This window comes from Pongo pygmaeus, chromosome 3, assembly GCF_028885625.2.
Source record: "Pongo pygmaeus isolate AG05252 chromosome 3, NHGRI_mPonPyg2-v2.0_pri, whole genome shotgun sequence".
NCBI lineage: Eukaryota > Metazoa > Chordata > Mammalia > Primates > Hominidae > Pongo > Pongo pygmaeus.
In genome coordinates this window covers 92,536,359-92,550,988 of record NC_072376.2, presented here as the reverse complement: position 1 = coordinate 92,550,988, position 14,630 = coordinate 92,536,359, and the positions used below count along the sequence as shown (strand labels likewise).

General features: G+C 36.6%; 1 protein-coding gene across 1 annotated transcript in view; it reads right to left on the bottom strand.

Moving 5' to 3' along the window:
* The window catches only part of CFAP299 (cilia and flagella associated protein 299), a 702,620-nt gene extending 688,020 nt beyond the window's left edge, over window positions 1–14,600 (bottom strand). The window contains exons 1-3 of the mRNA XM_054486128.2: window positions 14,534–14,600; window positions 6,370–6,438; window positions 737–783 (exon numbers count right to left, since the gene is read on the bottom strand). The gene's annotated coding sequence lies outside the window, so the exon portion shown is untranslated. The remainder of the gene's footprint in view (window positions 1–736; window positions 784–6,369; window positions 6,439–14,533) is intronic.
* Window positions 14,601–14,630: the final 30 nt, after the last annotated feature.

Genomic DNA, 14,630 nt, shown 5'->3' with positions numbered 1-14,630 from the left:
ACGCAGGAGCAGAAAACCAAACACTGCATTTTCTCACTCATAAGTGGGCATTAAACAATGGGAACACATGGACATAGGGAGGGGAAGGACACACACTGGGGCTAGCTGGGGGTTAGGGGGCGAGGGGAGGGAGAGCAGTAGGACAAATAGCTAATGCGTGCGGGACTTAAAACCCAGATGATGGGTTGACAGGTGCAGTGAACCACCATGGCACATATATACCTATGTAGCAAGCCTGTGTAAACAAACAAACATGTTCTGCACATGTATCCCAGAACTTAAAGTAAAATAAAAATAAATAAATAAAATTAAAAAACAAACCTGGCCGGACGCAGTGGCTCACGCCTGTAATCCCAGCACTTTGGGAGGCCAAGGCGGGTGGATCACGAGGTCAGGAGATCAAGACCATCCTGGCTAACACAGTGAAACCCCGTCTCTACTAAAAATACAAAAAATTAGCCGGGCATGGTGGCGGGTGCCTGTAGTCCCAGCTACTCGGGAGGCTGAGGCAGGAGAATGGTGTGAACCCGGGAGGTGGAGCTTGCAGTGAGCCAAGATCGTGCCACTGCACTCCAGCCTGGGCAACAGAGTCAGACTCCGTTTCAAAAAACAAACAAACAGACCTTCTTCAGAGACATGGAAAAAAGGATAAGAGCCCAATAAAAAGTACACATAGTTTTAAACATGTTAAAAGTTTAAGAAATATACAAATACTATAATAAATAGGGCATCTTACCTTTAAAACGGTCTGAAGTTTGCTTGTACTTAAGTTTCTAGTGTGTTCTGTGTAAAAGAAGAAGAGAAGAAATAAACTGAGAAAAAAAGCTTCTATCATAAAAGAAAGATAAAGAGAAAAAGAAAAGAGAACAGACAGGAAAAATTCAAAAAAGCTTAAAGAGAGGGACAAAAATAGGAGGATGCATGCTGGGCTGCATGACTAGGGTAGCAATAGAAAGGGTTGTGGCTTGTGAGGTATCGTCAAGTGGTTTGTATTAGCCTTCCCAGGCTGCCATAACAAAATACCACAGACTAGATAAATTAAACAACCAATTTATTTTTTCAGTTCTGGAAGCTGGAAGTCCCAGATCAAAGTGCCAGCAGATTCAGTTCCTGTTGAGGGCTCTTTTGCCGGCTTACAGAGGGTTGCCTTGTTGCTTTGTCCTCGCTTACTGTTTTTCTGTGCATGAGGGGAAAGAGAGCTCCAGTGTCTCTTCCTTTGTTTTTGAGGACCAGTCCTAATGGATTAGGGACTCATCCTTCTGACTTCATTTAACCTTAATTATCTCCTTAAAGCCCACATCTCCAAATACAGTTATATTAGGGGTGAGGACTTCAACATATGAATTTTAGGGGGAAACAATTTAGTCCACAACATGTTTGAAGGAGGGGTATCTGATGGAAAATTGTAATGCCGGGTATGAATAGGTATGGCTCATTGATGTCATGAGGTATGTGTATGTATATATTGCGTATTCCCACATAGCTCAGTTCAGCTGAAATATCTAGTGTTTCTCACAGATGAAATTGCATAAGAGTCAACACAAAATTTACATTATGCTCAAATTGTTTCCTAATCTGTCAATGGAGTTGGAACAAATTAGGGTTTTCGAAACAACTGTTGTAGCAAAACTGACTGTACTCATTCATTCAATCAATAAATATTACCTGAAACTATGAAACTACTGGAAGAAATGCCTCACAGCTCTAATTTTTATAGGAGAAACACTTCACGACATTGGGCTGGGCGAAAATTTTTTAAGTAAGACCTCAAAAGCACAGGCAACAAAAGCAAAAATAGACAAATGGGATTACATCAAATGAAAAAGCTTTCATACAGCGAATTAAACAAGAGTGAAAATAAAACCTACAGGATAGGAGAAAATATTTGTAAACTATACATGTGACAAGCGGTTAATATCCGGTATATAAAGGGAACTCAAACAATGCAAAAAAAATAATAATGATAATAATAATAATAATCCAATTTAAAAGTGGGCAGAAGACCTTAGCAGACTTTGAAGACAAACAAATGGCCAACAGGTATATGAAAAAAATGCTGAATGTCATTAATCATTTATGCTAAATACAAATGAAAACAACAACAAAATACCACCTCACTCTAGTTAGAATGTCTATTATCAAAAAAGACAAAAGAAAACTATTGGCAAGGATATGGAGAAAAGGGAACATTTACACATGGTTTTTTGGGATTGTAAATTAGTACAGCAATTATGAAACACAGTAGGAAATTTCCTCAAAATATTAAAAACAAAACTATCCTATTATCCAGCAATCCCCCTACTAGGGATATATCCAACAGAAATATACGTGTTGAAAATGTATCTGCACTCCCATGTTTATTGCAGCACTATTTACAATAGCTAAGATATGGAATCAAATTAGTGTCCAACAATGGATAAACACATAAAGAAAATGTGGTAAATATGCACAATAAAATACTTTTCAGCCATAAAAGAAAATGAAACCCTGTCATTTGGACAACATGGATGAACCTGGATGATATAGTTTTATGTGAAATGAGTCAAACACAGAAAAACAAATACGAAAGTTGATATTATAGAAGCCGGTAGTGGAACAGTAATTACCAGAGACTGAGTGGGGAGGGGTGGGAGGAAGGAAAGATGGGAAGAGGTGGGTCAACAGGTACAAAGTTACAATTAGATAGAAGGAATAAGTTCTAGTGTTCTGTTGCACAATAGGGTGACTATGCTTAACAATAATGTATTGTATAATACAAAATATCTAGAAGAGAGGCTTGTGAATGTTCTCACTACAAAAAAATGATAAATACATGAGATGATGGAAATGCTAGCTGCCCTAATTTGATCATTATATAACATACATGTGTATTGAAACATCAAATTGTATCCCATAAATATGTACAATTATATGTCAATTAAAAATGTTTTCATATTGGAAAAAAAGAAAGTATAATATTCACATTACTTTTGATGGATTATCCTAAAATTAATCAAAGAGTAGTTATGTATTTGTATATTTGTTGGTGAATGTCTCAGTTTTAGGCCATACAGATATTTATTAATATTAATATGCTATTTTGTGTTGATCATAAGGCAGATCCTTAGAATCTTGACCACATTCAGCAAGGGCATAGATAAATTGTCTAGGGGAGCTTGCAAACATGGTGATACCACATTAGGGTTTAGGGCTTTCCTAATCCTTCTACAAAATTTACCTTACTGAAAAATTGGTAAATCGTTGTGAGGTTTTTCATGTTTGGCCAGATAATTAATTGCACTTTCAGACAAACTTAGCATTCCAGTTGGAGAGCTTATTAGAATTAAAGCTTGACTAATCATTCTGGCTAATTGTATAGTTCACTTACTTTCAACCCTCTAGCCTTTTCTAGAATAGGGAATATTGTCATTCCAATAAATAAATAAATATCGAGTACCTCCTTTGTGGCAGGTCCACAGCAGGCACCAGAAATCCTGCAGTGAAGAAGCCAAGCAAAGTGTCTTTACACAAGGTGTTTACATCCTATTGGGAGGAAACAGACTTACTTATATAACCCTGAGGAAATCAATAAACACCCAAGTATACAAGATAATTAAGGAGCATGAAAAATGCACTAACAAAAATAACTGGGGGAAAGGCATTCCAGGCATTGGGTTAAAGCAGAGTTAGTGAGGTGGAAGAGACTAGGGGATGGAACAAGAGAGTGAGGAAAGGACTAGCTCCATCTTAGTGGGCTGGGAAGCCACTGAAGAGTTCTGAGCAGGAAAAAGACATGATTTCTGTTTTTAAAATTTCACTTTGACTTCTCTGTAAAATCCGCTATAGTGAGAAGAAGAGAGACTGGTAGAGAGGATACTGTGACAGATCAAGCCAAAGATGAGATATGGAGTAGAGACAGAGAAAGGTGACAGAACTCAGAATTTGTTTAAAGGTTTAGCCAAAAGGAGTTGCTGGTGTACTGGATGAGGGTTATGAGAGAAAGGAAAGGCACAAGAATGATTCCTAGATTTTTGGCTCAAGTCACTGAATAAATCATCATGCTGTTTATTAAACTGTAGAAGTCTGGAAGCTTAACTGGTTTGGGAACAAGAGTTGAGTTTTGCACATATCAGGCTTCAGATGCCTGTTAGATATCCTGTAGCAACACAGAATTGCTACAACAGGCAGTTGGCTACATGAACGTGGAATTCTGGGAGAGGTTGAGGCTGGAGATTTAAATGTGGAAGTCATCAGCATACATCTGGTATGTAAGGCAGAGGTGAAATCACATAGGAAGTGAGTTTACAGAGAGAACACAAAAGAGGCAAAAACTGAGCTGAGCCCTGAGGTCCTGCAAGGTTTACAGGTCAGGTAAAAGAGGAGCTAGCCAAAGAGACAGGAAGAAATAGCTGCTGAGGTAGCAGAAAGGCCAGGTGCATGTGGCACTTTGTAAAACATGTAAAAAATCTGTTTTATGAAGAAAGGGTGATCAACTTTTTGAGAGACTTTAAGAAATATCAGTAATAAGTCCCAAATTGATCACATGTCTCACATAATTTAGGAAAAGACAGTCCATGTGCCTTAGTATTGTAGGTACAAACACATACAGCTAATGTTTTGGGAGGCTGGAGCAAAGAATTAAGGCCTCAAGATCACGCTTTGGATAAAGAATATTTTAGGCTTTGTATGGCCACTGAAACTTTTGAATTTTGCCTTGCTTATGAGTATAAACTTCTTTATGCCCATGAGAATGTTGAAATATGCCCTCATCTCTGATTGTAGAAAGAGGATCCTCTTCTTATTCCCCTCACACTTTTCTTTGGCAGTCCAGGCCCCTCCCTTGTGCTTCCTGACCACAATACCTTTTCCCAGAGAATGGATTCCCCAGCAACACTCCGAGGCTGAGAGTAGCACATAGCAGGTTCACAGGGAATGATCTTCAGAGTTACAATTGTACATAGTAGTGCCAGACCTAGTAAATAAAACTACAGGATACCTATGCAATATTTGGAACATACTTATACAAAAAATTATTAATTGTTTATCTAGAATTCAAATGTAACCGAGAGTATTGTCTTGTATCTGTGTCCCTACCTGTAAGGAAATGAAAAAGGCAGGGTGGAGGGAGAAAATTATTTTTTCTGTGTCGGCAACTGGGGCCTCAGCTGATCCTAGGGGTGACTTGAAGCTGCTATGGCCCTTCATATTGATTAAAAATCATGGCAAGGGGGTCAGGGCATTGTATTTCTGAATCAGCTAGTTATTGGCCTCAGGGTACCCTGGGAATGAATGTAACCTTGGCAGTTGCCTAAGGGTAAGAGGCACAGCCTTGAGCAGCTGCATATTCAGCAGCTGAGTTATGAGCACTGAAGAGGGAATCTGGACCAAGCATCAAGGTGTCTTAGGTTTAAATGCTAACTTCTTAGAAGCCATTCATTTCCTTTTAGGTGGTTTACTTCTATATCTAATTAGATGAGGCAGCTAAATATATTCTTAATGTTTTAAGTGCTACATTTAAACTAAAAAGTGCTGTTCAAAAGTAAGGTGACAGTACTTATTACAGTAGTCCAGCTCTGCCCCATGGGATATATAGAGCATATTTTTTTAATTGTTCATCTTCTCATCTAGACTACAAGCTTCTTGAGGGAAGAAACCAGGTCTTATTTATCTCTACACCCATCACTTGTGGCATATTTGGCATATAGTAGGTACTCGAACAATGTCTATGGAAAACAGACAAGGAATAACTAAGCAAACCATCCAAATGATAACTAACAAGAGTTAGACCTACTCTGCGAGGGTGGAGGGAAAGTGATATTAGGCCCCAAAATCAACATGCGACATCGTTTTTATTTTTCCTCTTATTTTCTTGAGCAAAGCAAAACTGGATCTACTCTCCCTGGCCTTTGAGTCTCTTTTCTAGGCAATTAATAAATCTTGACCAATCTCTGAATCATTCGGTTCACTAGATGTTCACTCAGTCACTGAGTGCATTATTGTTTGGATGCATGATTCATGACATGTTTTAAAGATCTAAGGAGACATGGATCCTTTCCCACTTGGGTCCCTTTAGGAACCTTTGGAAACTTCTGGAAACTTTGAGGGTCTCCTTCCTAAAGGGAAGAAGGTATTCCGCACTCTGGTGAGAAGAACAAGGGCTTCAATTTCTCTCTTAACCTGAAACCTCACCTCTTATGAATGTTTCCTTCTGTTAACCCTTGAGTGAATCACACTGATGCTTAATGATAATCCTCTGACGGACATGCTTTCTCTCTTAGAGTTAGTGTTAACATGAAATAGTCTCCAGATTCCCTAAAGCCAGACTAGTGATCCCAAATTTTAATCACATTGGATCTTGCCTGCACATCCTGCCTCTGGCTGCACACCCACCTTTACGCCCACGGCATGAAGCTGTGACCACAGAAGCAGAAACTTGCAGGGTGGTCTTCTGAGCACACCCTAGGGGAAAGAGACATGAAATATTTATTGACTGCAGGCCAATGTTACAGGAACGCTGGCTGAAACCACTGCAAGGGTGCCTCTATAACAACCAAAGTAGACACAGCAACATTTGCCAACCCCCTTAAATGTCCTGGGGGAGGTTTGTTTGCACTAATCCTAGCAGTCCAAAAAGCAGCAGCTGTTCTCAAAGGAAGTCTGAAATATATATATAATCCTTTATTTAAGACCAACAGTGGGAGGTGGTGTTTAATAAAAAAGGTGCTAAATTGTTAACAATGTTCTTGCTTCCAGCAAACAGGTAGAAAAAGAACTGAAATATTAAGCAATACTCAGGACCATGTTTAATAATACATCTTGATTTTTTAATTCATGCAGTTGTTTCTGTGCTATAGACATCTTTGTCTTGCGAAATAAATTTGGGAAGCACAGGTCAGTTTTTTTTCCAATTTCTGAGCAATCCCGGAATCAGATCGTATTGCTTTTCCAATCCCAGCTGTAAGGTAAACGTTTGTTACAGCAGATGGAATTAGAAAAGCCTACACACAATTTTCTTACGTTCTATCGGATCCCTAATTATCTTAAAACAAGCATAGAAACATCTTGCATCTTTGATAACATCCTGTAGGTTAATATTCAATAAAAAATGCTATAAATTCCCAAAAGGAGCATCAAAGAAACTTGTGAGTTACTTCTAAAATGTGTAATGTAGACTACAGCTTAAGGTTTTGGGTCTATCCTGGTAAACAGTGACCCAACATACTAAATTCCTTTGGCAAGAATAAGTGTCATTTTTAACCTACCAAGAACTGGATATCATATTCTAAAGCTATGGTTCACTTCCCTAATATTTTCAGCAAGAACGTAAATTTCCCTCAAACCAATGTGTTTAATTCTATTCCCAGAACCCCAGCATAATGCCAGGTATAAGGGGTTAAATGAACACTGAATGCTTTTATTAGAAACTTACTAGTGGTTTCTGCCATAAATTATTAGCAATCAAGAAATCATTATTCTTTTAGTTTGCTTGGCTCCTTTGGACCTTGGAGTTTTGCTAGACTGAGTTGATTTTGTGTCATTAAACATTAAACTCCCTTGACTAGTGGAGAAATCTTGTGGTTTGTGCTCTGCACCAGCAAGGTGGGATGCGTGTGTATTTTTCTCATTTGTTCACTTGCTCACTAAATGGTAAAGGCTGAGAATCTTAGGCAACATGATATCTAAAGTGAAAACAAACTCTCTGTCAGAGCTGATCTGTTGTTTTACACAGTGATACAACTAATGTGGCAACATAAATAAATGGGCATGACTTTTCCTTCTAATCATAATTTACAGGAACTCCAGATCTCAGATAAAACTTATGGTAGTTATTGCCATAATTGTTATTCTTTCATTACTTAAACAGAAAACATATTTTTCTCCCCTTTGAAATTCATCTTTTATGCAAAAAAAAAAACAAGAATTGACTGAGAACATATGCTTTTACACTACTTTCTGTTTCCAGATTTGAAACTCATTCTCTCACATGCTCCATTAAGATGGTGACTGTTAGAGAAATCTTTGTATAATCGCCTTGTACAATTAATATTTTAGCATACAGGTATGCTCAATCTCAGACATTCTGTGTTAAGGCGAATGTAGGACAACTAGCTAACTTTAAAAAGTGTAAATATATAACCAGTGTCAGAGTATAGAAACAAGTTATAGAATGCACACATCCTACAATGACAACCCTATCATAAAATGGAGTACTGTCAGGGAAGCTCAGCCATAATTGCACTCAGGAAAGTAAAAGACATTGGTGTTGCCTCCTCAGCAGAAATTCACCTCCCTGTATGAAAATCTGATAAATTGTCCAGTTTCCTGCAGAGGGAATGACAGAGAATTTAATGAGAAACACATTGGAGCTGGACCTGTCACTGTGTGATTATGCATTCACTAATCTCTCTGTAGGATACAGAAAAATGTCAGTCTTCTCTGAGAGAGTTTATCTAGGGAAAGGGACAAACACATCTAGAAATAAATTACCAAAAAGAAACGTCTTTACTCTCCCACTGATACCTACTGGCATCCTACTAGACTGCTTGTTTGGCCTACAAATAGCAAAAGCACTGGGATTTGCATAGTAACCTATTTTTATGATTGCTAGTGAAATTGAAGTGTCATATGATGACATGTATTGATACTTAAATGCAGCTGCAAGTGCCTGATATTTTTAGTTGGATCTAAAAATTTATGTTTGAGAACTTCAAGTACAGTAGGAGGGGCAGTGGATGTTCTTACTCTTATTGTAGGAGACATTTCATATTTAACATGAAATTCTCTTACCTGTCATCATCATTTTTGTCTAATAAATCTTATTCAGCACATGTATACATCCTAAAAGCATTTCTGAGCGACTAACATATGCCAGGAACCTATAATTAATTATACACTAAGTTTTGTGAATAACTAGAATATCCAATAGCCTCTACAAAGAGTTTAAGCCAGAGGAACACATCATTCAAGTTTGCTTTTCACTAAGAGCATTTATTGAGTTATTTTTATTAGCCTAGTTTTAGGGAGGGAAATGTGCAATGAGGGCAGATATAGTTTCTCCAGAAGTTCAAAATATGAGAGTACATTGATGTAAATATACACAAAGAACTACTAAACAAGCACTGAGCAAGTCCAAGAATGTCTTGCTAGCTGAGTGCCTTGTGCAAGGAGGGATCTCTGAAAACATTTCCTGAATTTTTCGGAAAGTAAGGGAATGGTGACAGAAAATTGTGTCCTGAGCTATCCTTATTTGGAGGCATGATGTCAAGAAGAAATTACTCATATTTCTTCAAGAATTTCTAGAAGACTTCATGGAGAATGGGGAACTTTAATCACAAAAGAGCTGTTTTTAAAATTGCATGTTTAATTAAGTAGGGCTATTTATTATCAACAATGATACCACTCTGACCATTCTTCCTCCAGGTTAATTCAAATTTTTTACACCCTTCATAAAATGCTAAGCCCAAAATCGATTCCAGCTTGGTAAATGTCTTGATCAAATCTCACACACTTACTCAGTGGATATTTTTTAAACTAAGAGAAGATCTTTTAAAAAGATCTATGTTCATAACTTCATTGACAGCTTTTTTTTTTTCACTTGGTTTTCCAGTTTCATCTGGATGTAAATTTAGTTTCATTAGAGAAGGAACCATGTCCCTTTTTATGATCTCATAGAACTTTCAACATTGTAAGAATCCCACAATCACTGGTAATAAATCTAGAAATCATGTCAGAGATCAAATGGTGAAGGGCAAAACGGGTGCTAGAGAGTGACTTGTGATATTTATGTCTGAATAAAGACAAAAACAATTTAATAAACTAAAACATAAATGAGAGTTCTTGGTTTATAATCTAATATTATTTTTATTGCATTAAATTGCTGAAATACTGATTGATGATGTGTAGCCCAGCTGATTGATTCAATATCATAAAAATTCTTAGATGTCTACTAATGACTTTCTTCACAGAATTGGAAAAAACTACTTTAAAGTTCATATGGAACCAAAAAAGAGCCCGCATGGCCAAGTCAATCCTAAGCCAAAAGAACAAAGCTGGAGGCATCACGCTACCTGACTTCAAACTATACTACAAGGCTACAGTAACCAAAACAGCATGGTACTGGTACCAAAACAGAGATATAGATCAATGGAACAGAACAGAGCCCTCAGAAATAATGCTGCATATCTACAACCATCTGATCTTTGACAAACCTGACAAAAATAAGCAATGGGGAAAGGATTCCCTATTTAATAAATGGTGCTGGGAAAACTGGTTAGCCATATGTAGAAAGCTGAAACTAGATCCCTTCCTTACACCTTATACAAAAATTAATTCAAGATGGATTAAAGATTTACATGTTAGACCTAAAACCATAAAAACCCTAGAAGAAAACCTAGGCAATACCATTCAGGACATAGGCATGGGCAAAGACTTCATGTCTAAAACACTGAAAGCAATGGCAACAAAAGCCAAAATTGACAAATGGGATCTAATTAAACTAAAGAGCTTCTGCACAGGAAAAGAAACTACCATCAGAGTGAGCAGGCAACCTACAGAATGGGAGAAAAGTTTTGCAATCTACTCATCTGACAAAGGGCGAATATCCAGAATCTACAAAGAACTCAAACAAATTTACAAGAAAGCAACAAACAACCCCATCAAAAAGTGGGTGAAGGATATGAGCAGACACTTCTCAAAAGAAGACATTTATGCAGCCAAAAAACACATGAAAAAATGCTCATCATCACTGGCCATCAGAGAAATGCAAATCAAAACCACAATGAGATACCATCTCACACCAGTTAGAATGGCAATCATTAAAAAGTCAGGAAACAACAGGTGCTGGAGAGGATGTGGAGAAATAGGAACACTTTTACACTGTTGGTGGGACAGTAAACTAGTTCAACCCTTGTGGAAGTCAGTGTGGCGATTCCTCAGGGATTTAGAACTAGAAATACCATTTGACCCAGCCATCCCATTACTGGGTATATACCCAAAGGATTATAAATCATGTTGCTATAAAGACACATGCACACGTATGTTTATTGAGGCACTATTCACAATAGCAAAGACTTGGAACCAAGCCAAATGTCCAACAATGATAGACTGGATTAAGAAAATGTGGCACATATACACCATGGAATACTATGCAGCCATAAAAAATGATGAGTTCATGTCCTTTGTAGGGACATGGATGAAGCTGGAAACCATCATTCTCAGCAAACTATTGCAAGGACCAAAAACCAAACACCGCATATTCTCACTCATAGGTGGGAATTGAACAATAAGAACACATGGACACAGGAAGGGGAACATCACACTCTGGGGACTGTTGTGGGGTGGGGGGAGGGGGGAGGGATAGCATTAGGAGATATACCTAATGCTGGATGACAGGTTGTTGGGTGCAGCGCACCAGCATGGCACATGTGTGCATGTGTGACAGACCTGAGCATTGTGCACATGTACCCTAGAACTTGAAGTATAATAATAATAAAGTTTTTAAAAAAATTCTTAGATGTAAAGATGCCTCACCTGACTCCACTCAGGTTGGATCAGCATCTTGTTCCCTTCTCTCCCCTGAGACTTTCTAATAGGGCAGAGAAAGATGGAGGAGGTAACTCTTTGTCTCTGCTAATACCTAATCATATAATCTTATTTCAAAAATTGGCCAGTACAGTTGGATTGACTACAAAAAAAAACAGGCCTTGTCCATTTATCCAGAGGTTTCCTTCAAAACTTTAAAAAAATTTTATCACCTAAAATGGATTTTAAATTATCAGCATTTAGATGTAGCAATTAAGCAAATCTTAAAGGAAGTGTAGAATTCCTTTAAGAAGTTATTGTTTGCTTCCTATTGCAGCAATGTCTGCAATACTACTTTTTTTTTTAATGAGCCCAGAAACAATTCTCTGCAACTGTAAAAATTACGCCAGAATGCAAGTTTTTGGTTAGTGCCATGGTTTCGTTTTGTTATTGAAGATGGGATAAGTCATGATTTATTCCCTCCCTTCTATGGAAGGGTAAAAAATGTTAATGGTAAGAAAATTATTACATTTTGTATTTCAAGATCGATTTAATAAGAAACTTACCTACCAGATTTATGATGTTTTATTTTTAGCCACAAGAAATAAAAGCTTAAAAATAACAGAAATAAAAGTCTTGGTTTTATGTATGTAATTTTTATAATATATACACAAACTTGGGAATAACTTCTGTCAGTATCCCTTATTATTGTCTTATGATTTTGAACTTCTGGACCAATATAATTCAGCTGAAAGAACCAAGAAAATTAATATACACCTGTACTCTCAAATTAGTCTCTTTAGAAGGAGGTGAAGAGAGACTCTTGAAAGATAAATCACAGTGTTACTACATCTTATTGAAAACTTCTATTCATCTCTATAGATGTTCCATATAAAGAAATCTTAAATAATTAAACATAATATAATTGATAAAACTGACATGTTAGTCTGGAGATGTTTGTCAACTATAGACAAAATAGACTCCTAAATATTAATATAAAAGTTATTGTTGTGTTTAGATGAACATAACCATAACCAAATAATTTTATTTGATATTTGGTGGTTCTAGTTACTTAAAACAATAAAAAGCTACGTAAGCAAGAACCCTCTTAGAAAGTTGTAAGCATTAGTATAGACTTATATTTATACATGTTTTCTGTACATAAGTTCATTTAATTAATTGATATAGGTAACTTTATGCTTCACCAAGCATTAATTAAACATCATTGTACCTGTAATCCCAGCACTTTGAGGAGGCCGAGGTGGGCAGATTGTGAGGTCAGGACTATCAAGAGGCCAGGATTGAGACCATCCTGACCAACATGGTGAAACCCCATCTCTACTAAAAATGCAAAAATTAGCTGGCATGGTGGTATGTGCCTGTAATCCCAGCTACTTGGGAGGCTGAGGCAGGAGAATCACTTAAACCAGGGAGTCAGAGGTTGCAGTGAGCTGAGATCATGCCACTGCGCTCTAGCCTGGTGACAGAGCAAGACTCTGTCTCAAAACAAAACATTGTGTATGGCCAGTAAAGAGAAGTGTAATTGTGTAATTTAATATTTTCTTTTTAATTTTAGCATGGCTTTAAATTTTGAAATTAATGATTCCTGACTTGCATAATATATATTTAGTAGCTATCCTACTTTCACGTTCATATGCTAATCAAATCAAACCAGGAGTATAAGATAAACTATTACATTTGAGTTTAATGTAGCCTACAAGCAACATTTAGCCTATACAACTTATGCATTGACATGGCTTATTGTTGACCATCATTATTATCTTTCCCTTCACTTATTAGGAACATATGTTTACTAGTTTCTGTTTGGCAACTAAAGTTTTTCATGTGCCGTAAGAACTTGGTATAGAGTGCACAATACTTAACAATAGATTAGAATAAACTAGAGTAATATTTTTAGCTTTAGGCTGTGTAAACAAGGTCATATGCCATTTGGATGAGAGTTGGACATATTAAAAAATTTCATTGTTTTGTTTAACCGAGAAATACTTTAAAGTATAAATCCGTTCAATTTTTTGTAGCATTTCATTTTATGCTATTTAAAAATTATGCTTTCAGTGGAAAGAATGCTTAATCAGATAATTGGCTTTATAATAAAACACTATACTGACGTATACATATAATGTTTTAGTTGATGGATGGGTTTTTTAATATATTATTTGTTATATATATGTGTGTACTGTTTTCCCATCAAATTAAAGCAATCTGCTTATATGGTAGCTAGTTCAATTTTGATAAGTTTCCACTTTGTATTTGTGCACCAAAATAAATCGTAGTTTGCTTTAAGAAAAAAATAGTTTATAAGTATACTTTAAACATGTTTAAATGCAAACCATGAAATTTCTATGAACGCTTTTGTTACTACTAAAGCCATATGTTTAACCTTTAGCTATACCTTTTCTGCCACATTTCTGAATGTAAGATAAACATTTGTATTTTGCAGAACTTTATTAAAATGATTACCTGAGAATAAATTTTGTAAATTTTCTTAAGTTAAATTTTCGGTGATTTATGTCCAGCAGTCAGTATTTAGGTTGAAATTAAATGCCATTTTCAACACATCAAATTCCCAAATTAAGTTACCTCTATCAAAAGGCCAGTTTTTTTAATAAACATCAGAAGTTTCCTTATAAAAGGGCACATCTATTCACTGGAATGGTTACCTTTAGGAAGGGAAGCTCAAAGAATGTTTGACTGAGTAATAAGAATATTTCTGACAATGGGACTTGGCATGGATAACTGTTAAACCATTGATCTCCTTCAGTTCTCTATCATTTCTCTCTAAGTGTTTGCTCCCTGTGGATCTATACAGTGGGATAGCAGAGAGTCATAGAAGTATTTTTAAGCACTCGAATTTCATAGTGTATGCTTCACAGACAGAATAAAATGTATTCCTCCAGCTGTTCAAGAATGAGGGCAAGGGGCAGATAAAAAGAGAAATGAAGGCAAGACAGACTTAGATCTCAATAAATGTTGCAAACTTAGTGTACTTTTACCTCTAAATCCTTTTCCTTACCTCCCACATTTAATTCCATCAAAAAGTCCTTATATTTTCTCCTTGCTTCTAACCCATCATATCCCAGCCACCAAAGGTGCAGGATTCCACATAATGT